This window comes from Sorex araneus, chromosome 6 (genome assembly GCF_027595985.1).
Source record: "Sorex araneus isolate mSorAra2 chromosome 6, mSorAra2.pri, whole genome shotgun sequence".
Lineage (NCBI taxonomy): Eukaryota > Metazoa > Chordata > Mammalia > Eulipotyphla > Soricidae > Sorex > Sorex araneus.
This window is the reverse complement of record NC_073307.1, coordinates 143,920,984-143,942,094: the sequence shown is the minus strand read 5'-3', so window position 1 is coordinate 143,942,094 and position 21,111 is coordinate 143,920,984.

Genomic DNA, 21,111 nt, shown 5'->3' with positions numbered 1-21,111 from the left:
ACAAGGTGGAGAAGATTAGGAGTAGAATATCATACATTCTTTTGTGAATAGTATAAGATTTTTGTTTGTTTTTTTTGGGCACACTTGGTGAAGTTCAGGGTTTACTCCTGGCTCCATAATTAGTGATAACTCTTGGTAGTGATCAGGGAATAATATGTTGTACCAGAGATCAGTCACACACATGGCAAGCTAACTACTTATTGTCTTATCACTCGAGCCCCTTGATAAATGATTTTAACACATACACATGTATTTGTCTTTATTCATGTATTGATATAGATGTTAATTTTTAGATGCCATATAAATTCTAACTGCCATGAAATTAAGATATGAACAAGCAGTTGTTTGAGTCTAGACTGTAGGAAATATATCAGCACTGATTGAATACATTTGTTAATATATTGTAATGGCATTTAAAACCCTTATAGTAGACAAAATCACCAAGAAAGTGAATGCTCATAGAAAATGTGAGACTAAAAATCAGGTCCACAATTCTGCAAAATTTAAAGGTAAGTTAATGAAAATGGATCAGTAAAAAATTTGAAGAACCAAAGATATGATAAGTCTAGCGGATTTGAGATCCTGACTGAAAAAAATGAAAATGAGGTTTTGGGATCAAGAGTTGTCTGTTGAATTTTAAAATATGAAGGTCATTGGTGATTTTGACTTGAATTTTGCTTTGAATGCTGATTTGATTGGACAGTTAAGCTCAGCTTACCCCTGTTCTGTACTAGACCTCCAAGTAGACTTTGAACTAAATGCTTGGGCGTAGACAGAAATAGGTTATGGTATTAGAAGATGTGCTCAGCCATATAGGGTACAGTGATGAGAAATTTCCTCCCAGGGGACTTTCCAGCAGGACAGGAACTAAAAACATTTCAGAGCTCAAACTTTATTTAATATCACATTCTGGAGAGGCAATGACAGATAAAAAATAAGCTCACTTCCCACTTGGCTAATATTGAGGATTTTAAAAAAATTACTTATCCAGATTCTTTTATTTAAAAGTATGGCCTACATGTGTAATTCTATAGAGGGTATTTTTGAGACTCATTTAAGGTCTTAAGATTTCCCTTATGTCTTCTCCAACAAAGTTCCTTTTAGTACTCAGCAACAAACTACTACCTCAGTAATTATGTTTATTAACTTAATTAGTGAGTGGAGAAAAATGTAGGTATTTATTTCTCCACTGGGACCATTTTAAATGTCAGTTTAGGCTGCATATTTAACTTTACTTAGCTTTTCTATTGAATATTTTTCACAAAGATGTTTTGATGTTTATACTGCTTCCTGTGACACTGTCAAATTCCCAGAGGAAACAAAAAACTGAGAATTTTAATAGGAAGCATATCTGAGAATTTTAATAGGAAGCGTATCTCTGAATGGGGAATGGGGGAGGAATGGAGTGGGGGAGGTTACATCAGAACAATGGTGGAAGGAAGTTGAACTCTGGTGAAGGTTGTGGTGTCAGAATGCTTCATGCATGAAAATCTTATAAATCACAGTGCCTAAATATGAAAATAATAGGTAACTAAATTATTGAGACATGTTTTAATTGTCTGGATTGTAGTTGAGATGCATCCTCTTCCATTTCCTATTACAGCTAAATGTCTGTGGTCTATTATGGCCCAAGATCATGAAAATATCTCTTCTTCGTCTACCTTACAGTTCCTGGTAATTTTCCCCCTATGATGTATGGTTTTCATTATTAGTGAAACTAGAGATAGAATTTCACCTTAGGTGTTCTCTAGAACTAGGATATTGTGGCGGGGGAGGGGTTGCCGCAAACAGACACTAGGTATGAAGGATGTGACTGTATTATAAGCAAAAAAATGGGGAATTCAAGTCTTGAGATGCAGAAGACTTCTTATTATAACATTATGATTTAGCAAACATTTCCTACACATTTTAGATATTTTCCTTTAGGTTATATAGCTGTGTGCCATGAAAATTAAATAATTACTTTAAAAGCGCATTTTATATCTTGATGGGTAATATTACCTTGCTATTTATAAGGACATCACCTTGTACATTCTCCTAATGGTGCCTCTGCAATCCATTAAGAGGCAATGTACCAACCAAGTAAGAAGAATGGCCCAATAATGGAACACAGGTGCATTCCTATTGGGTCAGCTAATGTTCCGGGGAACCAAATTGAGTCTTGTTTTGGACACCCACTCACATATACTTTCTTCTTGAAGCACTTTTCCAATTCTGTTCTCCTGGGGATTTTATTTTTCTGTACTGACTCCTCCTAAACTTTTTCTACTCCCCATATTAACTAACTTATCCTGCTACATGAAAAACTCTTTCTCTCCCTTCTCTAAATCTCTCATACAAACAGACTATTTCTTTTTTTCTCATAATAGCCCCCTATAGTTATTCAAGAAGTGACTGAGTTTTTCATATCATTGTCAAATTCAATCTATCAACTATAGAATGAGTGGTCCCCTTTTATTCGATTGATTATTTATCTTCCTATTTTCTGAGAGCAGGTACTATCTTCTTAATCTGAGAAATATGGCCTTCTTTAACAAGCATATCTAATAATTTAAATCTATCACAACTTTAAATTTTCTAATGTGAGGAGATAGGATGAATCTTGTTTTCACTTCTTGTTTCATTTATGGTGATTTAGAGGGCAAATAAAGAAAAAACTTTCAGAATAAAGTATTTCTTCTATATTACTGCTATCTCCTCCATATTGCATACTAAAAATTTGTTTCAGCTTACTAGCCTCAATCTTATTTTTTTAAATCATGAAAATTAAAAACTTTATTTCTATGTAGGGCAAATCAATTTTGAAAAAATATATTATCCCATAGTAAAATATCACTTGTTTTTTTCAGATATTTGAAACAAAGGAGAAAATATAAAAGTGAAAATAACACATTGTCTTGTCCTAGAGCTTCATGTCAAAATCTTGTGCATGAATCCATTTCCTAAGCTTTATTTAGACATAATTCATATAATGTACAGTTAATTGTCTTTAGTATATTCATAGAGTTGTGCAGCTATCACTAACATTTTTTAATATTTCAGTAACCTCTAGAAGAAATTCTTATTATACTGTTTTTTCATTTCCCTCTCCTTTGCAAGCTCTAGAAAACCACATAACTACTTTATGTTTCTATTGATTTTATAGAAATGGAATTAAATAATATGTGATCTATAACATTGTGTGCAGTAATTTTTCACATAGTATTGTCTGTAAGTTCTTGGAAACTGTAACTTTAGGTAAAATGATATATACTGAAATAGTGTCCTCAAATTGAATCTTACTTCAACATAGACCAGATTGCTTTCTCTTCATCAATGATATAAGAACAAAGTTGGTGAACAAAATGGTGTCATTATAATACAGATCCTTTTTAAAAAAAGTTTACCCATGCTGTGGCATCTACTAATAGGACATTCATTTTCACTGTTGGTAATATGCTATTATGTGGATATACCATTTTAATTTATCTTCTCACAGTTTACAAACATTAAGTTGTTTCTAATTTTGGCTATCAGAATAACTGCTACAAATATTTGTATGCAAGTTTTTTGTGAAAAATGTATATTTATGAGCTGCAATTATCTAGAAATGAAGTTGATGGATCATTTGATACTATTTTATTTATTTAAATTATGTATTTGGTAGTGTGATTTACAAAAGTTTCTGTATTATTGTTTTATATTTGCTCTGCTTTTAAACTACCATTATAAGCACACTGCCAGTAACCCACAACTACTGTTTAAAAGAGAGAGCCATACCATCCTTGCTTGTGTGTTGCAACAGATTATTCAACTTTTGGCACGGTCTTAGAGTCTGTTTCTGTTGAGGACTATCTTTTTCCTTGTTTTGCTTCTTTATATGCCACATATGATTAGTCTATTCTGATTGTCTTTTTTTTCTTTCGACTCAGTTAAGTTATGATACCTTTCAGCTCCTTTTAGGTTGCAGTAAACTGGTGATTTCATCTTTACTCATCATCATCATCATCATCGTCATCCCGTTGATTGTCGATTTCTCGAGTGGTCTCAGTAATGTCTCCATTTGTCCTAGCCCTGCGATTTTAGAAGCCTCTCTTTATTCGTCCTTTCCAATGGTGCCACATTGGAGGTTCTTTCAGAGTCAGGGGAATGAGACGCATCATTGTTACTGGTTTTGGCATATGAACATGCCATGAGGAATTTGAGAGGCTCTCCCATTGGGGCAGGAAACTCTTGGTAGCTGGCTGTGTTCTCCCAGAGGGATAAGTAGGCTAAAAGATTTCACTTCCAGGAGTTTGGTTTTATAGTCTCTGGATGTTGACCATTGGTGGGATTACATGGTGCTGGGGACAGTCCCTGGGTGTGACCACCTAGCTACTGGAAAATGGGGCATCTGGGCAGAAGAGGCCCAGTCCCGATCCGAGCAGGCTTGGAAATTTCAGCCCCGGGTCCCACACACCTGGGTTCCTCTGTTGGTTCCTTCATGTGTGAGGCTCATCTGAAAGTGTGGAGAGGGGCCTTGAGCATGGCTGTGGTGGAGGTCTTCGGCCACGGGGGCAGGGAGGGAAATTGAAATCCTATGAAACTCATATCTAGGAATATTTATTGTTGCATATATACCACAGATTCATATGCTGCTAATCTGCATATGTTGGGCACTTGGATGTTTCTAGGTCTTAAAAATTGTGAATAAATTTCCTATTAACATAGACATACCTAGATCCTTGAGGATTAATTTTTTTTTGTGTCCTTTGATTAGATACCTGAAAGAGTAATTGTGAGTTCAGGTGGGAGTTCTCTTCTTGATTTTATGAGGATGCTTCATGAAGGACTGGACCACAGAACAATCCTGCCAACAGGGACTTGAGGGTCCCTTTTTCACCCCCTCCCCGCATATCCTAATTGTCTTCATTCTTTTTGATGAAGGACATTCTAATAGGTGTGAGATGAAGTTTTATTATCATTTTGATTTGTATTTCCCTGATAATCAGTGATAATGAATACTTTTTCACATGCCTCTAAGCCATACTGATGTGTTCCTCAGGGAAGTGTCTGTTCACTTCCTTTCCCCATTTTTTAATAGGGTTGAGTTTTGGGTTTTTTTTTTCTTTTTTCTTTTTCCCTTTGTGAGTGCTTAATTATCTTCCATTCAGTTATCACAACTTTCTAAAAAGTTTATACAATTTTTTGAGTTGTTCTTTGAATAAACAAAATCTTATTATGATAGAGTCCAATTTACTTCTTCTTCATTCCTCTTCTGGTTTTTGGACCACACCTGGCTGTGGTTACTCCTGGATTTGGGGTAAAGACTCACTCCTGGCAGTGCACAAATAATGATGTGTGGTGCTGGAAATCAAATCTGGTTCTGCCTCATGCAGTGCTTTACATCTGTAATATCTCTTGGGCCCCTATTTCCTTTTTTCTTTATACATGTAATGTGGCAAATATCCTACAAAATTATCAACTAAATAAATTTTTTTATTTATTTTATTTTTTTATTTTATTTTTATTTGTGAATCACCGTGGGGTAAAGTTACAGACTTACAAATTTTCATGCTTATGTTTCAGTCATACAATTATCGAGTACCCATCTCTCCACCAGTGCCCATTTTCCACGACCAATGGTCCCAGCATTCCTCCCTCAACTAAATAAATTAAATGTATGTTTACTCTTATATCTTCTGATGTAATTTTACTTATGTGTAGTTTTCTGATTTAGCTTTAATGTTTCTGTGTAGAATGAAAAAAAAATCCAGCTTATTCTTTCAATCATTAATATGTAGGGTTCTAGGAACAGTTTTTGAAAATATGCCAATTTTACTATTAGATTTTCATGACATCTTTGCTGAAAACAATTTACTATAAATCTTGGAGTTAGGGGCTTCTCATTATATTATATTAATTTGTACATCTATCAGTATATCAGTATTATGTTTGGTTGTTTCATATTTCTGATGTTTTGAAGTTGGGAGTGTAACATCTGTGCATTTGGTTTTGTTTCTTTTAAAAGTTGACAATTCAGGGTACTTGCATTTCCATGTGAGTTTTTGGATCAGCTTTTCAATTTCTAAAAGCAAACAACTGAAATTTGGTATGTATAGTGTTGAATCTATAGGTCATCACAGAGAGTGTTACCATATTTATCATGTTAATTTGGACTACTGAAAGTAGATGTTTTCTCATTTAGTTACATAGTTTATTTGTTTATTTTTGTATATTTATGGCCACACCCAGTGATGCTTAGGTATTACTCCTGGCTTTGCACTCAGAAACTATTCTTGGCAGTGCTTGGGGGGATCATATAGGATGTCAGGATAGGCTGGATACAAGGCAAACACCCTGCCCACTGTACTACCACTCTAGTGCCAAATCTCTTAATGTTTTCAAAAATGTTTTATAGTTTTCATGCAAAAAAAATGAACTCAGATCTCCAACTATCACCATGTACAAAAGTCAGATCAAAATGGATTAAAGACCTCAACATCAGACCAGAATCCATAAGGTACATTGAAGACAAGGTCGGCAAAACCCTCCATGACATTGTAGCCAATGATATCTTCAAAGCTGACACACCACTGGCCAAGCAAGTGAAAACAGAAATAAATAAATGGGACTACCTTAAACTAAGAAGCTTCTGCACCTCAAAAGATACAGTGACCAAAGTACAAAGATAGCCTACAGAATGGGAAAGGATATTTACCCAATACCCATCTGATAAGGGGTTGATATCAAGGATATAAAAGGCACTGGTTGAGCTCCACGAGAAGAAAACTGACAACCCAATCAAATAATGGGGTGATGAAATGAACAGAAACTTCCCCAAAGAAGAAATCCGAATGGCTGAGAGGCACATGAGAAAATGCTCAACATCACTAATCATCAGGGAGATGCAGATCAAAACAACAATGAGATACCATCTCACACCACAGAGACGGCCCACATCCAAAAAAACAAAAGCAACCGGTGCTGGCGTGGATGTGCACGCATATCGTATATGTGGAATATAGAGTAGCAGAGAGGTACTATCTAGCAGTGATGCAACTTCTGGCAGAAATTCCTCTGGACTTAGTTACTAAAATACAGAAATCCAAAACCTTGTGGCCGCTATTGTGGCCACATGACCTCATATCTCTTCATTCTCAGCAATGGAAAACAAATTATCAAATGCTTCCTTTCCAGCAGGTCCGACTCTGGGCGGGGAAACTCCAAACAATGATAGTGAGTTTTTTGTTTGAATGTAATCCAAGTAAAGAGAAAGTAAAATGAAATTTATCAGCTACACAGACGGGGTGGGGGGCTGGGGAGTGGGGGGTTGGGGGAGAGGTTTACTGTGGTTCTTGGTGGTGGAATATGTACACTGGTGAAGGGATTGGTGTTCGAGCATTGTGTAACTGAGACTTAAACCTGAAAGCTTTGTAACTGTCCACATGGTGATTCAATAAAAAAAAAATGCTTTATAGTTTTCAGAATATAGATTTTATATTTTAGTTGTTTATTTAAAAGTATTTTGCAATTTTTGGTGCTGATATACATTTTTCACCCCATGCTTCAGGCTGCTTTCTGAACACTCGGGCCAAACCTCACGCATGAGTGAAGCCCCACAGAACCAGGTAAAGTAGAACTCCAGGCTCAACAAGACCCAGAAATAGAGATTCTCTGTCTGCCTCCCTTAGTCTCTGGTGCCCCAGGGATCACACCCAGATGACCCACCCTACTGGCACCAGATAAATACCTCATTGGCCGACCTCCACTCTACCTCCACTACCCAGCCACTGCCATGCTCCAGGCCATTTTCCAGACCACGAGGATGCTTTAGGACCCATGACGCCTACAACATATCATTAGACACTTAATACACATTTTCCGTAATTAACGCACCATATTTGATGGGGTTCAAATACGGTGTAAACCATTGAGAACACCTGTAAGGACAACTAGAGGATGCCCTAAAAGCCTCCATCCCTCTTGGAGAGCCTGGCAAGCTACAGAAGTACACTGACCACACGGCAGAGCTGGCAAGCTACCCATGGTGTATTTGATACGCCAAAAAAATGTAAAAACAATGGGCCTCCTTTGCCTGACACTGAAAGAGCCCCCAATACGGAAGCTTTAAGAAGAATGAGCAATGAGAGAATGATAAATCTCAGGGATGAGCTAGGTTGCCAAAACGAAGGACTAAAATGACTCTGTACTTTCAAAGCATGTACACAGGCATCAGAAGTATTCATCAAGGACCTGATAGTGCAAACACAGAAGATCAAGTACGACATCATTTGTCTGACCAAAACAAGAAGGCATCGATCACATCATGCCATTTACGACAGTGGAGAAAAACTGTTTCTCAGAACATGCAACAATAGGGAGTCAGTGCATCGGCGTCCATTTCAACATGAATTAGGCCATGAGCATTGATTCATTCGAATGCCTAACAACCAGAATCTGACAATTACGCTTGAATAGATGTGGCTCACTGACGGCAGTTTCTATCTTCGTTGTCTACGCACCAAAATCCAACTATGATGAAGAAGAAATTGAGAAGTTCTACATGGTGCTGGAGAAGTTCTATAAAGAAGAACACGCCTTCTACAAGATTATTGTCAGTGTTTATAATGCCAAGATAGGACTGAGAAGGTCCCCCAAAGAATTCAACATCAACACCCATGGCCTAGAATGGAACCAACAGGGTGAGAGACTGTCTGAGTTCATCATGTCGACAAAGACCATCCATGGTAATTCACAGTTCCAGAAGGCCGAATCTAAATGATGGACATGGGAGTCTCCTGGTGGACAGATCCACAATGAAATTGACCACATCATATTAAATCAACAGTTGCCTGACCCATGTTGCTGTTGTCCCAAGATTCCAAATGGAATCAGACCACCTTCTCCTTTGTGCAAAATTCTACTTCACAGAGCGGGGAGAAAGGACTGCAAAGTTTAAGTTTAAGAAGAAAAGTCCCAGAATGACCACGAACTGGGAGCTCTTTGGCACTATTGTGGCAACGTGGGAAGATGCTGCCCTTGACAACATTGAGGAGGAATACGATCGACTGGTTCAGGACTTCTATGACTGTGCAAGGAATACCAAGAGTGGGAAAGCCACAAATAGATGCCTGTCTTCAGAATCTCTTTAGCTCAATCACCAATGTGGTTTGACATGAGCCTCAGGCAATCACCAGCTAATGTTTGAGCTCACAAAGCTGTGCAGAGAAGTGATAAAGGAAGACCTCAAAGAGAGAAGAGCAGCATGTTGGCCGATGAGGCAGAAGCCGGGAAAAGTATTTGCAAAGCTCGCCTGTTCTTCGCCAACTACAAGAACAAGATGACTGCCCTCCGACGTCCTGATGGATCTATCATATTATCACATCTTCCAGAAGGGCAATGGAGAGAATTATTCGTGACTTCTACTCTGATCTCTTCGATAGTCACGTCCACCTGCCCACATACCAAATTTCGCAGGATGGATATGTTGTTCCCAACTTTCTCCCTTCTGAAATCTGACATGCCATTTTATTGGTAAAGATGTGTACAGCACCTGGTCCAGACAAGGTCAGATCTGAACACTTGAATAATCTGCAGCCAGTACTCATCAATACACTGGCTTGGTTCTTCACACACTACCAGTCCGAATGTAAGGTTCTGTCCCAGTGGAAAACCAGCAGGACCATTCTGTCGTACAAGAAGGGAGACATCCATGATATTGGCAACTATTGCCCAATCTGCCTGTTGTCCATCGTCTACAAGTTGTTCACTCGAGTCATCCTGAATAGAATAAGCAGAACACTAGGTGAAGGACAACCATGCAAGCAAGTTAGGTTCTGAAAAGGATTCAGCATGATTGACCATATCCACAAGGTGACCAAGCTCACTGAAGTTTCGTGAGAGTTCAAGATGCCACTCTGTCTAACGTTCATCAATTTAAAGAAGGCCTTTGATTCTGTTGAGACTGAAGCGGTCATCGAAGCTTTAGACAAACAGGGCATTCAAATTCAGTACATCAGGATCCTCTGGGAGCTGTATTATGGATTTACCACCAGGATCTCACCATTATAAAAGGAATAATCATCAACATGAAAAGAGGGGTTTGGCAGGGTGATACCATTTCATCAAAACTCTTCAGTGCCACCCTTGAGAACGTAATGCGATGACTGGAATGGGAAGACAGACAGTTGGCAACTACACCACCACCTCCGCTTCGCTGATGATATCATTGTAATAACACCAAACATTAGCCAAGCCGCACAAATGCTGGCTGACTTCGATCTCGAGTGTGGAAAGTTTGGACTGAAGCTGAATCTCACCAAAACAGTGTTCATGAAAAATGAATTAGTCCCTAACATTCCATTTCCGCTCAATGGAAGTAACATGCCCGAATGCAGCCACTGTGTATGTAGGTCGAGAACTCAACATGAGGAATGCCTTATCATCAGAATTGCATGAAATCCAGCATGGAAGAGAGCAGCATGGAATGCCTTCAATAGTGTCAAAGAAGTTATTAAGAGGACAAATAATGTCCGGCTCCTGGAACATCTTTTCAACTCCACCATTCTTCCTGCACTAACATACACCTCATAGACCTGGGCCCTACAAACACAGGATGAGAACGCTATTTGGGTATCCCAAAGAGGAATGGAAAGAGCTATGCTTGGAATATCACATTTCACTCAAGTGAAAGAAGGAATCCGAAGTTCCGACCTCTGTCGATGATCAAGAATCAGGGACGCTGTCTCGTTTGCCAAAGTGTTGAAAATCAGATGGGCCGAACACGTAATGCGATTTTTAGATAACTGCTGGACTAGAGCTGTTACTGACTGGACTCCATGGGACCTCAAAAGATCGCATAGCCTCCCACCAAGGAGATGGTCAGACTTCTTTGTCAAAACCCTGAACAAATTGTTTGAGGCTCTTTCTGTTCCTGGAGCGAGCAGATACCATTGGGCTACACTAGCACGCAACAGGGACGAATGGAGATGCTACTGGCACCGGCTTGAGCAAATCAAAGATCAAGTGGTGACAAGTGATACAAGTTGTAAAAAATATCTGGCAGGGAGTGACGGGGGTAGAGCCCTGGTGGCTTTCCCCGTTGGCTGCCCCCGGGTTTCCGGGATGGTCCAGGGCCACTCAGCCAGCCACAGCAGCCTGGGCCACGTGGCAGACAAAAGAGGAAACGAGGACCAAGCTGGTTGATTGATCAGTTGCTATTTATTCCATTCCCTCCACACGCCTGTCCCAGTTTCTCTGAGCCCCCCATTCTAGTCTCACACTGCTCTTCAATCCTCTCCTTCTGTCTCTCCTAGCTTCTCCTTCCTCCATCACAGCTGTCTGGATTCTCCCCCTGCTCTACTAGTCTCTCTCCACCTTGCTCTCTGGGCTACACCTGATTGGTAGCAAAATCAGCATAAGAAAGCCCTTCCTGAGGGCCCACCAGGTTCAAAGGAAACACCTCCTAGAGGCATTCCAAAGCTCTTCCTGTCTGCCTGCAGGCAAAATACCTCTTAAGGTGTTTTTCTCCTTTCCTCATCCAAAAACTCCATCAACATCTTAATACTAGTTATTTTTGTATGGACACAATAAGACATACATTGAGGCTTATAGGGCAGCTCTCCTGGCAACATCTTGCCACAGACTCAGACTACAGCGCACAGGCCAGATTAATCATTCCTCACCCTAGCAGGGTCTGAATCTAGTTATCACTGTTTGGATCATGACAGCATTTGTCCATGACCAAGCTCTTAACTTATAGTTAAGCATTAGGTACTTTGGCCAGGTCCATCTTGATGGGAGGGTAGCACATAACTCACCACTTGCCCTGGGACAATCCCGACCCTCATAGGGGCCCTGCCTTTGGGGATGCTAGGAAGTAAGGGCAGTTGAGGCTTAGGTCGAGAGAACAGATGCCCAGGAGGAAAATATCATGTAGAGTCAAATGACTCCCAGGTTACAAAAGCATAGCATTTACTACTGTCTTCCTGTGCCCATACAAAAGGACATGGCTCTGAATAAACTATGCAAAGGACTCAAGGAGAAGAGAAAAACAATACTTACAAGCCAGCAGAACACAAAGAAAGAAGTTACAAATAAGCAGAGAGGATTGGGAGCACTGTGATGGGAGTAACCCAATAAACCTAAACTACCTGAGGCTATGTTATCCTACAACAAGTGATACATTTTTCTCTTTCATTTTGGAATTTTCATTGCTGACATGTGTATATTTAATTTATTAAACAATAATCATTATTTTGGGGGCCCTCCCAGTAGTGCTCAGAGGCTCAGATATCACTGCAGATGATAATCAGCCTCATGGTCCAGTATTCAGGCCTCCACCCCTTTGAGCTTTCTGTGAGCATAGATCATTGATTTTTATGTACTGATCTCATATCTGCTCAATTTGTTCAATATTTATATTATTTCTAATTAAATGAGTAGGCTTATTGCGATTTACTCTATATAAAATATATATTCTTTTTGAATACAGCATTATTTCTTTGTCAGATCACTGTCAGATCACTGTCATCCCATTGCTCATCGATTTGTTCGAGCGGGCACAGTAACGTCTCTCATTGTGAGACTTATTGTTACTGTCTTTGGCATAACCAATACGCCACAGGTAGCTTGCCAGGCTCTGCCGTGCGGGCTCCATACTCTCGCTAGCTTGCCGGGATCTCCAAGAGGGGCGGAGGAATCGAACACGGGTCAGCTGCGTGAAAAGTGAATGCCCTACCGCTGTGCTATCACTTATTTTGAGATTCTGTGTTTTACCATACTCTCCTAGTGATGGTTTTTCAGCCCATAATTCCAACATCATGCCTATCACCAATATACCCACCTCCTTACCCCAGGGATCCCAGTGCCCCTCCCTCTTACTTCCCTAATTCATTGGTTTCTATCAGTTCTCCCACTCTGTTGCCTTTGGGTCCTTGTTGCTATATTGCTGTGTATCTTTAAGTCCCACTAATGAGAGAATCATTCTGTATCTCTCCCTTTCCTTCTAACTGACTTCAGTCGGGATATCCTCAGTTCTTTCTGAGAGGTGCATAGATTGTGTTGTGTATATAGGCCACATATACTTGATTTATCCATCCACAGTTGGGCATTTGGATTGTTTCCATATCTTGGCTATTGTATTATGTGCAGTGGTGAACACAGGTGTGCATCTTTTCAAACTAATGTTTTGTATTTGGGAGATAAATGTCAAAGTGGCATCCTTGGGTCATATGGGAGTCCTCTTCCTACTGCTTTTATGGATCTCCGTGTTGCTTTCCATAAAGGCTGAACCAAATGTCATTTCCAACAACAGTGAATGAGGGTTCCTTTCTCACCACAACTCTGCCAACACCAGCTGTTTCCATATTTTTGATATGTGCCATTCTCACTAGCATGAGATGTTATCTCATTGTTGCTTTTATTTGCATTTCCCTAAATAATGAATGATGAGCACTTTTTCATGTGCCTGCTCCTGCATTCCTGTCTTATAATCACTTCCTTGTAAGGAAGTTACAGTCATTATTACCAGAGAATCTAAGAGAAACAACACACTGATCTTTTTATATTTATTTTACTTATTTTTATTGTAGGTTAGGTGACCTGGTTAAAATAGTGTTAAAACTTAGTTAATTAGGGTTAGAATTTAGGGTTAGGCTTCAGACCTTAGGGTTAGGGTTAGGGTTTGAACCTAATATTCTAAGACTGCTATTGACTGCTGTGTCCGTATTTACAGTGACTCAGAATTTTGTTTCCTTCTATTTTGTGCAACATAAAAACTCATCCAAAATGAAGCAGGAAAAAAAAATGGGCTTCTGATATCACATAGAATTAAATTAAAAAAAAAAACTCTGGCAGGTTAAAGCTTTGTTCTTTAAATATTAAATGAGCTGTGGTGTGATTGTAGAAAAGGTTATGCAATGTAATGGAAGCAAGACTGACCTCTTGGCCAGAGTTGCAAGGCGACATGTATTCCTGTTTCTGAGAAATAAATGATTAAAGAATATGGATCATGGTCCTGTAGAATGGAAAAAACTTGAACATAGAATGTACCCTCAAAGGGGTACCCAGAAGTTCAAGCATTATTTTAAAGTGAAGCTTAGAAAACCAATGCTTAGATGATAATGTTTAATTCTAGTAAGTGTTCCTGGAATTAGACACTCATATTGCTGGTAATGATGGATACTTTATAAAGTATTATGTATCAAATATATTATACTATATTATATCAAGTATGTTATATCAAGTATATTGTACTATAATACTATTGAACAAGAGTTTATTATTTTTTACCATATTTTAATTGTCATATTTATCATTTTACTTGTAAAAATACTTCTAAGCATCTCTATTCTATTACAAAACAAATTTTTGTGAGCAAGCATATTATAATACTATTGGGTTATTTCCAATTTTCTACCATTATAAATAAACCCAATAGTGAGGGACAGTGTAATGGAGTATGTTTTTATACAACATATACATAGCTATAAAGATAATAACATGAAATAAAACAATCATGGTTCGTCTATGAGATGTGATTTAGAGGTCACTTCAATATAAATTTTCCTAATGATGTTTAGTTTGTCAATTTAAAAGAAAACTGAACATATAGTACCTGAAAATAATTTGGAAATAGTCAAAGTGTGTTTTATCTATTAGCGATTTTCAAGTAGATAGTACAATATTTTAACAATGTAATCGCAATGCTGTGCATTAAGTCCCCAGAATTTAATTTTCTTTTAAATGTAACTTTATTTTCTTTTCACAATCTCTCCCTAATTCATAACTCCCACAAAAATCTAGGGACCACTTTTCTATGCTTTGTTTCTATGATTGGATTTTTTTTAGTTCAATATGTAAGAGATGTTAGGCAACTCTTGTATTCATCTAGCTTATTTTACTTAGCCTTAATGTCTATACTCTTTTGCCATACATGACAGAATTTGCTTCTTTCCAATAGTTGAGTTGATGTTTCATTTTCATATACATTGACATATTAATATATAGCATACCTTAGAGATTGTGAATAATTCCACAGTAAACATGGGAATGCAGATATGTTTTAGTTACCCTATTTCTATTTCTTTTGAGTGTTTATCCAAACCTAGGGTTGCTGGGTCATATGGTAGATCTATTTGGAATGTATTGAAGACCTCCTCGCAAAAGCTACCCAGAATCATGTCTAATAAAATTTTTAAATAATTATTCAATATCGAGTTTCTATTATGTCACATTCACCTGTCTTACAGGATAAATGTATAATTATTTGTTTAGATAAGGATTCATATAGTGAATCATTACTTTTTACGTCACTCTTAACTATAGTTTCCCTTAGTTTTTTTTTTCTTTGAGAAGCAAGGCTCTTGGTACCATAGAGTTTTCATTGCCTGCACAATCAATATTATATAACATAGTTCACCTTTCTTCTCTTTTCAAACTTTAATTTAGAAAGAGAAACTTAATCATAATCAGCTGATATTTTTTCCAAGAATATTTAAGGATCATGTGTACTTCTACCTGAAAACACAAACTGAAGTCTGTATCCCTTTATGTATTACTAAAATCTGATAATCATTGTCTACTTGGCCACATACATAATTTTATCTGGAATTTCAAAATGATAATATTCTAATCCTTCAATATATTTATTTCATTTCATTGAGTTTTTCTCTATATTCCCCCCATTGTCTTTGGGCTTGCAGGGTTTCCTCTGACAGGTCTGCTGTAAATCTAAGGGGTGCTCCTTTGTATGTGATTTCCTTCTTTGACCTTGCTGCTTACAATATTTTGTCTCTATCTGTGGCATCCATCATTCTAACTATGGTATGTCTTGGAGTCTTTTACTAGGGCCTCTTTTAGCTGGCACTCTTCAGGCTCCTTGGATCTGGATTCTGGCATTCTCCAACTCTGGGAACTTTTCAGCAGTGATATTTTTAACTGTAGCTTTTTCATTGGGGTTGTCTCCCTGTCCTTCTGGTATTCCAGTGATTCTTATGTTGTTCTCTTGAAATCATCCCCTAGGTCTCTGATTCACCTAAGAGCTATTTTGAGGTCATTTCCCATTGCTTGTTGTTGCCTGTAAGCTTCCTGCAGCTCATCTTCAAGCTTACTAATTCTGTCTTTGGCTGTGGCCATTCTACTACTGAGGGCACCCACTGAGTTTTTAATTTCATCTACAGAATTCTTAATTCGTGAGACTTTATTTTGTAGCTTTTTAATTTCTGCTCTCATTTCTTCCTGTATTTTCTTGGCTGTCAGTTCCATTGTTTCTTTCATGTCATCCTTTAATTTCATGGATGTCTGTTGAGCCATTTCTGTGAGTTCATTGAACATCTTCAATATTTCGTCTCTGAATTCTTTACTGGAGAGATCGTATTTGTGGGTTATGCTTGTTGAGGCGCCTGAACCCTTTTCATCATCTTCTCCTTGTGATGGGGATTTTCGTTGTTTCTTCATGTTTTTGTAGTAGTGTGGTGGTGGAACCTTCAGTTCACTATCAGTATTGCCTTCTTTCTCTCAGGTGCTCCTCAGCGGCTTAGGTGAGGTCTGTAGGGAAGTTTCGGAGGATGTGTTTTCTTATACTTGGACTTGTAGAGCTTCTAGAGATACCAGTATTATGGTGCCAGTGGAATATGCTGCTGGACTATTGTCCTAATGTGTTGAGATATCCAGGATAATCTCCATAGAATTAGGTGATAGAAATCAAGCTGTGATTTTCTAGTGCCAGGAAAGGGGAAAATAATTGTGACTGCCCCCAAATAGGCCACGCCCACTTCTATGGAGGCCACGCCCACAAACGTGATGTGGGCGGGGTGCCAGGTGGTGGGGGCAGAAACCTGGGAGAGGGAGAAAACCCAGAGAGGTGCTGGAGGCTGGAGGGTGACTAAGGGGCGGATGGGATGGTGCTCCGGGAGGTGGGGTGGCTCAGGGTTCGAGGAGATGCCTGAGGCACAGGAGTGGGGGAAGTGGCATCCCAGGTTTGATTACTGACCTGGCAGAGGGAGAAAACTGGGAGCGACGCTGGACAGTGGCTCAGGGACAGTTGGGACGGTGCTGGGGAGGTCCTAAAATATTTCTTTATGAGATAATGATATCTGGAATTTGTTTCACAATAGTACCACAAGAGTGGAAGAAATCAATGGGGATGTAGATAAGACTATCAAGTGATAATTATTAAATCTAGAAGTTATGTACGTTGATGTCTATTCTATGTTTCATACTTTTGTGCAGGTGTGAAATGATTCTTATCATTATTTTAAAGTAACCAGGCTTGATCCATCTTATATAAATAGAGGAAGGAGAAGATGAACACTGGCTTGGGGACCTAGACTAAAATCATCAGATTATAGAAATATTCAAAAATTAGATGACTGTTGGTGTCATGTGTAGGGAGAACAACTGACTTCTCCACTAACTGGCCATGCCAACAGTTCAGAAAAACTGACACAAATTCGGTTCTTGAAAAGATTGGTGACTAATAGAAAATGTGTCAGCACAGAACAGAATATCCTTCAGTAAGGCCTACCTAGACATAAGAGTGTTGCTGTCCCTAAAACTTGTATTTGTCGAGGAACACAGAGTTAAGCAATTTTATTTCCTGACTTCCAGATCTTCTCCCATTTCTCCTTCTCTTTCTATGTCACAGAACCAGATGTTTCTGGCATGCCTTTCAGGAAGTCACTATTCTTTTGTGCTATAGCTAGTCTCATAATCAAGAAATAAAACCATATTAGGGATTAAACTAATTGGAAGCAAAATTCTGTGTCTTAAGAGAATTAACAGTTGCAGCTTGGCTGGCACAGGTGGATCCCCTTTGTACAGAGGTAGTCCTTGCGAACTATGTGCCAATGGAGCTGAGAGGACTCTTGGGAGGGGGTAACAGTTTTTTCGAAGGACCATGAAGCTAACTGACTCTGACACTACACTCCCCCTGATTTTGGGCCACACTTGGTGGTTGCACTCAGGTTCTCGGGCATCACTACTGGAGATGCTCCAGGAACCATTCAAAAGGGATCAAACCCAGGTTGGCCATGCACAGGACAAGTACTTCCTCACTCTAGCACTGCACTGTAGCACTATCCTCCCATTGTTCATCGAGTTGTTCGAGCGGGTACCATTAATGTCTCCATTATGAGACTTGTTGTTACTGTTTTTGGCAAATCAAATATGCCACGGGTAACTTGCCAGGATCTGCCATGCGGGCGGTGTATTCTCGGTAGCTTGCTGGGGTCTCCGAGAGGGACAGAGGAATCAAACCTGGGTCGGTCGTGTGCAAGGCAAATGCCCTACCCGCTGTGCTATAGTTCCAGTTCATTACTTCCCCACTATACTATATTATTCTGGTCCTCTTCTGACATATTTTTAGAGCACAGAATAGTTATTTACCCTAAATCTTTAACACTTTAGGGGACAAAGGGATAGCAAATATGGATTTAAAAGCCCTGACATCTTATATGGTCTCCAGAGTCCTAGCGGGAATTATGCCTAAGCACAGAGTGAGGAGAAAGCTCTAAGTACCATTGTGTCTTGTCCTCAAACAAAACAAAGAAGCTTGAAAATTTTGTATGGGAAGATGTAGGGTGGGACAGTAAATCATAATGACTTAAAATCAACTACCAAACTGAGTATGATTTAGGATAACAGGGTCAGCTCTAGGAGATTATGGCTAGAATACTGGCCATTCTGAGGGCAACTGAATAAGAAAAGACAGGACTTTTAATTTCTTGAATTTTTATTTGAAGGACTATATCATATCCTGCTTCCTTTTAAAATTTTTTTCCAAAATTTTATTTGATTAAAGCACTGTGAATTACAAACTTAGTCATAGTTGGGTTTTTGACACACAGTGTTCCATCACTAATCCCGCCACCAGTTCAACTTCCGTCCATGTGTGTTCCCAGATTCCACCTCCTAATCCCCACCTCAGTCTGCCATCTTGATGGACACTTTTAAGACTTGGTTATTAAGTTTTGAATCTCATGATTTTTAGTGTTGTTAGCTTTGTTGTTTGGACATTTAGTGCTATTATTCCTTAACACCACCAATATACCTGAGTCCTCTTGACCCCTGTCCCTGTTGCTTCTTATTGTCGTATCTCTATCTGTAGCACTATAGCACTGTCGTCCCCTTGTTCATCGATTTGCTTGAGCAGGCACCAGTAACGGCACCAGTAACGTCTCCACTGGGAGACTTGTTTCTGTTTTTGGCATATTGAATATGCCACAGGGAGCTTGCCAGACTCTGCTGGGCAGGTGGGGTAATCTCAGTAGCTTGTCAGGCTCTCCAAGAGGAATCGAACCTGGGTCAGCTGCATGCAAGGCAAATGCCCTACCCGCTGTGCTATTGCTCCAGTCCACATCCGGCTCCAGTCCACACACCGTATCTCTATCATGGACTTTAAAACTGCAAAATTCTCAGCAAGTAAGAAATTTTGATAGAGGATGTAGGTAGGCATTATAGAACTGTAGATTTATATTTTGTTATATTTATGCCCTTAGGTAGAAGTGATGTAAAGAAGTGAGGAGTTGTCTCGTTCCAAGACTTCAGTTTAAACTTCAGTTATAAGTTGGCTTCTCTTTATGGATTAGCATTGCCCTTTAGATGATTGCTATGCATATTGTTCTAATTCCCTATAACTTATTATCCACTTTATTTCAATCAAAGCAATGTTTTATGTTGATACTATGATAGAGGTTTGAAAGAATTAGAATTGTATCAATCTTTCTTATTGACTGAATGTCTGCTGGTTGGCTAGAGAAAGTTTTGCGCTTCTAAGGACTCAGATGATAAAAATATTGGATCCGTCTAGATAAGACAAGATAATCACTCAATGTAAGGTTAATGAATTTAATCACAGTTGTGAGTTCTCTTTGCCATATGTGGAACATATTTATATGTTCTGGGAATTGGAATGTGAACATTTTGGAAGGACTATGGTTTTGTCTACTACAAAATTAAATACAATTATTGAAGTGCTCAAAATAAACAACCAATATAATTTTAAAACCTAACAGCAAGAACTAAAATTCAACCCTCACTGCAATACCTTGAAAGACTAAATTCATTTACATTTTAGAAAAAATTTGATTACTAGTTGGTTTTAGCTGAATTGTTGCTCAAACTATGTTTTAGCAGACTATGAAAATTAGTGGTTTTTGTCTTCATTTTATGTTTAAAATACAAACTTCTTTTCATTAACATCTTAGGTCAAAGCACATGCTTCAAACTATACCTACAGAAGAGTCATAACCTCATTCAAATATTTACGACAGACATTTATCATTACTGTCTTAAAGAAAAAGTGTTTATACTACTTTGAATAATAACTGCATCTTATATACACAGACCTTAAACCAAATTTGAAGATAGAAAAACTAATTTCAGAGTGAAGCAAATTCTCCCAAGATCACATAATTCTTTAAATTTTCTGAAATGTCTGCACGAAATCGTGTTTTAAGAGATATTTTACATCAAATATCTTATTTCTTTGTGGTGTAGAAAAAACTGGTAGTGTAGAGATGTGGTATATATGTATATAGAAACCACAAAGCCAACAAAACAAGAAGTTTAAGATCTAAACTACGCCTACTGAACTTAAAAATGTGCCTGTTAAGGAGGTAGGCTGGCAGATAGGAGAGAAACTGAGGACATTGTCGAGGAAGTTGGCACAGGTGGTGGGATTGATGTTGAAAGTTGTATGCCTGTAATTTAGTTATGAGTTTATTTGTAAATTACAGTACCTTAATAAACAAAACAGGGGATAGAGGAGTTGGCCAAGAAGTGCAGGGGGGAGAGCACTTAGCTTCACACAGCCAATCCAGTTTTGTATGGATATGAAATGGGAGAACTGGAAGTCAGCAAATGAAGTTGTTCAACTCTGCATTCTCTTGACAAATAGAAGTTTCAGGAATAGCAATAGATGCTTATGTCCATGCCATATGTCTCTCCAGCACAATGAAGAAAGAGCCCCAAGACTACTGGGTATAGCCCAGGGCCTCAAATAAATAAATAAAGGAAAAAATGAAAAATGTCCATATAAACTAAAACTTTGACTGCATACCCACCTAAATGTATTTCATCATCATCACCATCATCATCATCATCATCATCATCGTCATCATCATCATCCCATTGATTGTCAATTTTCTT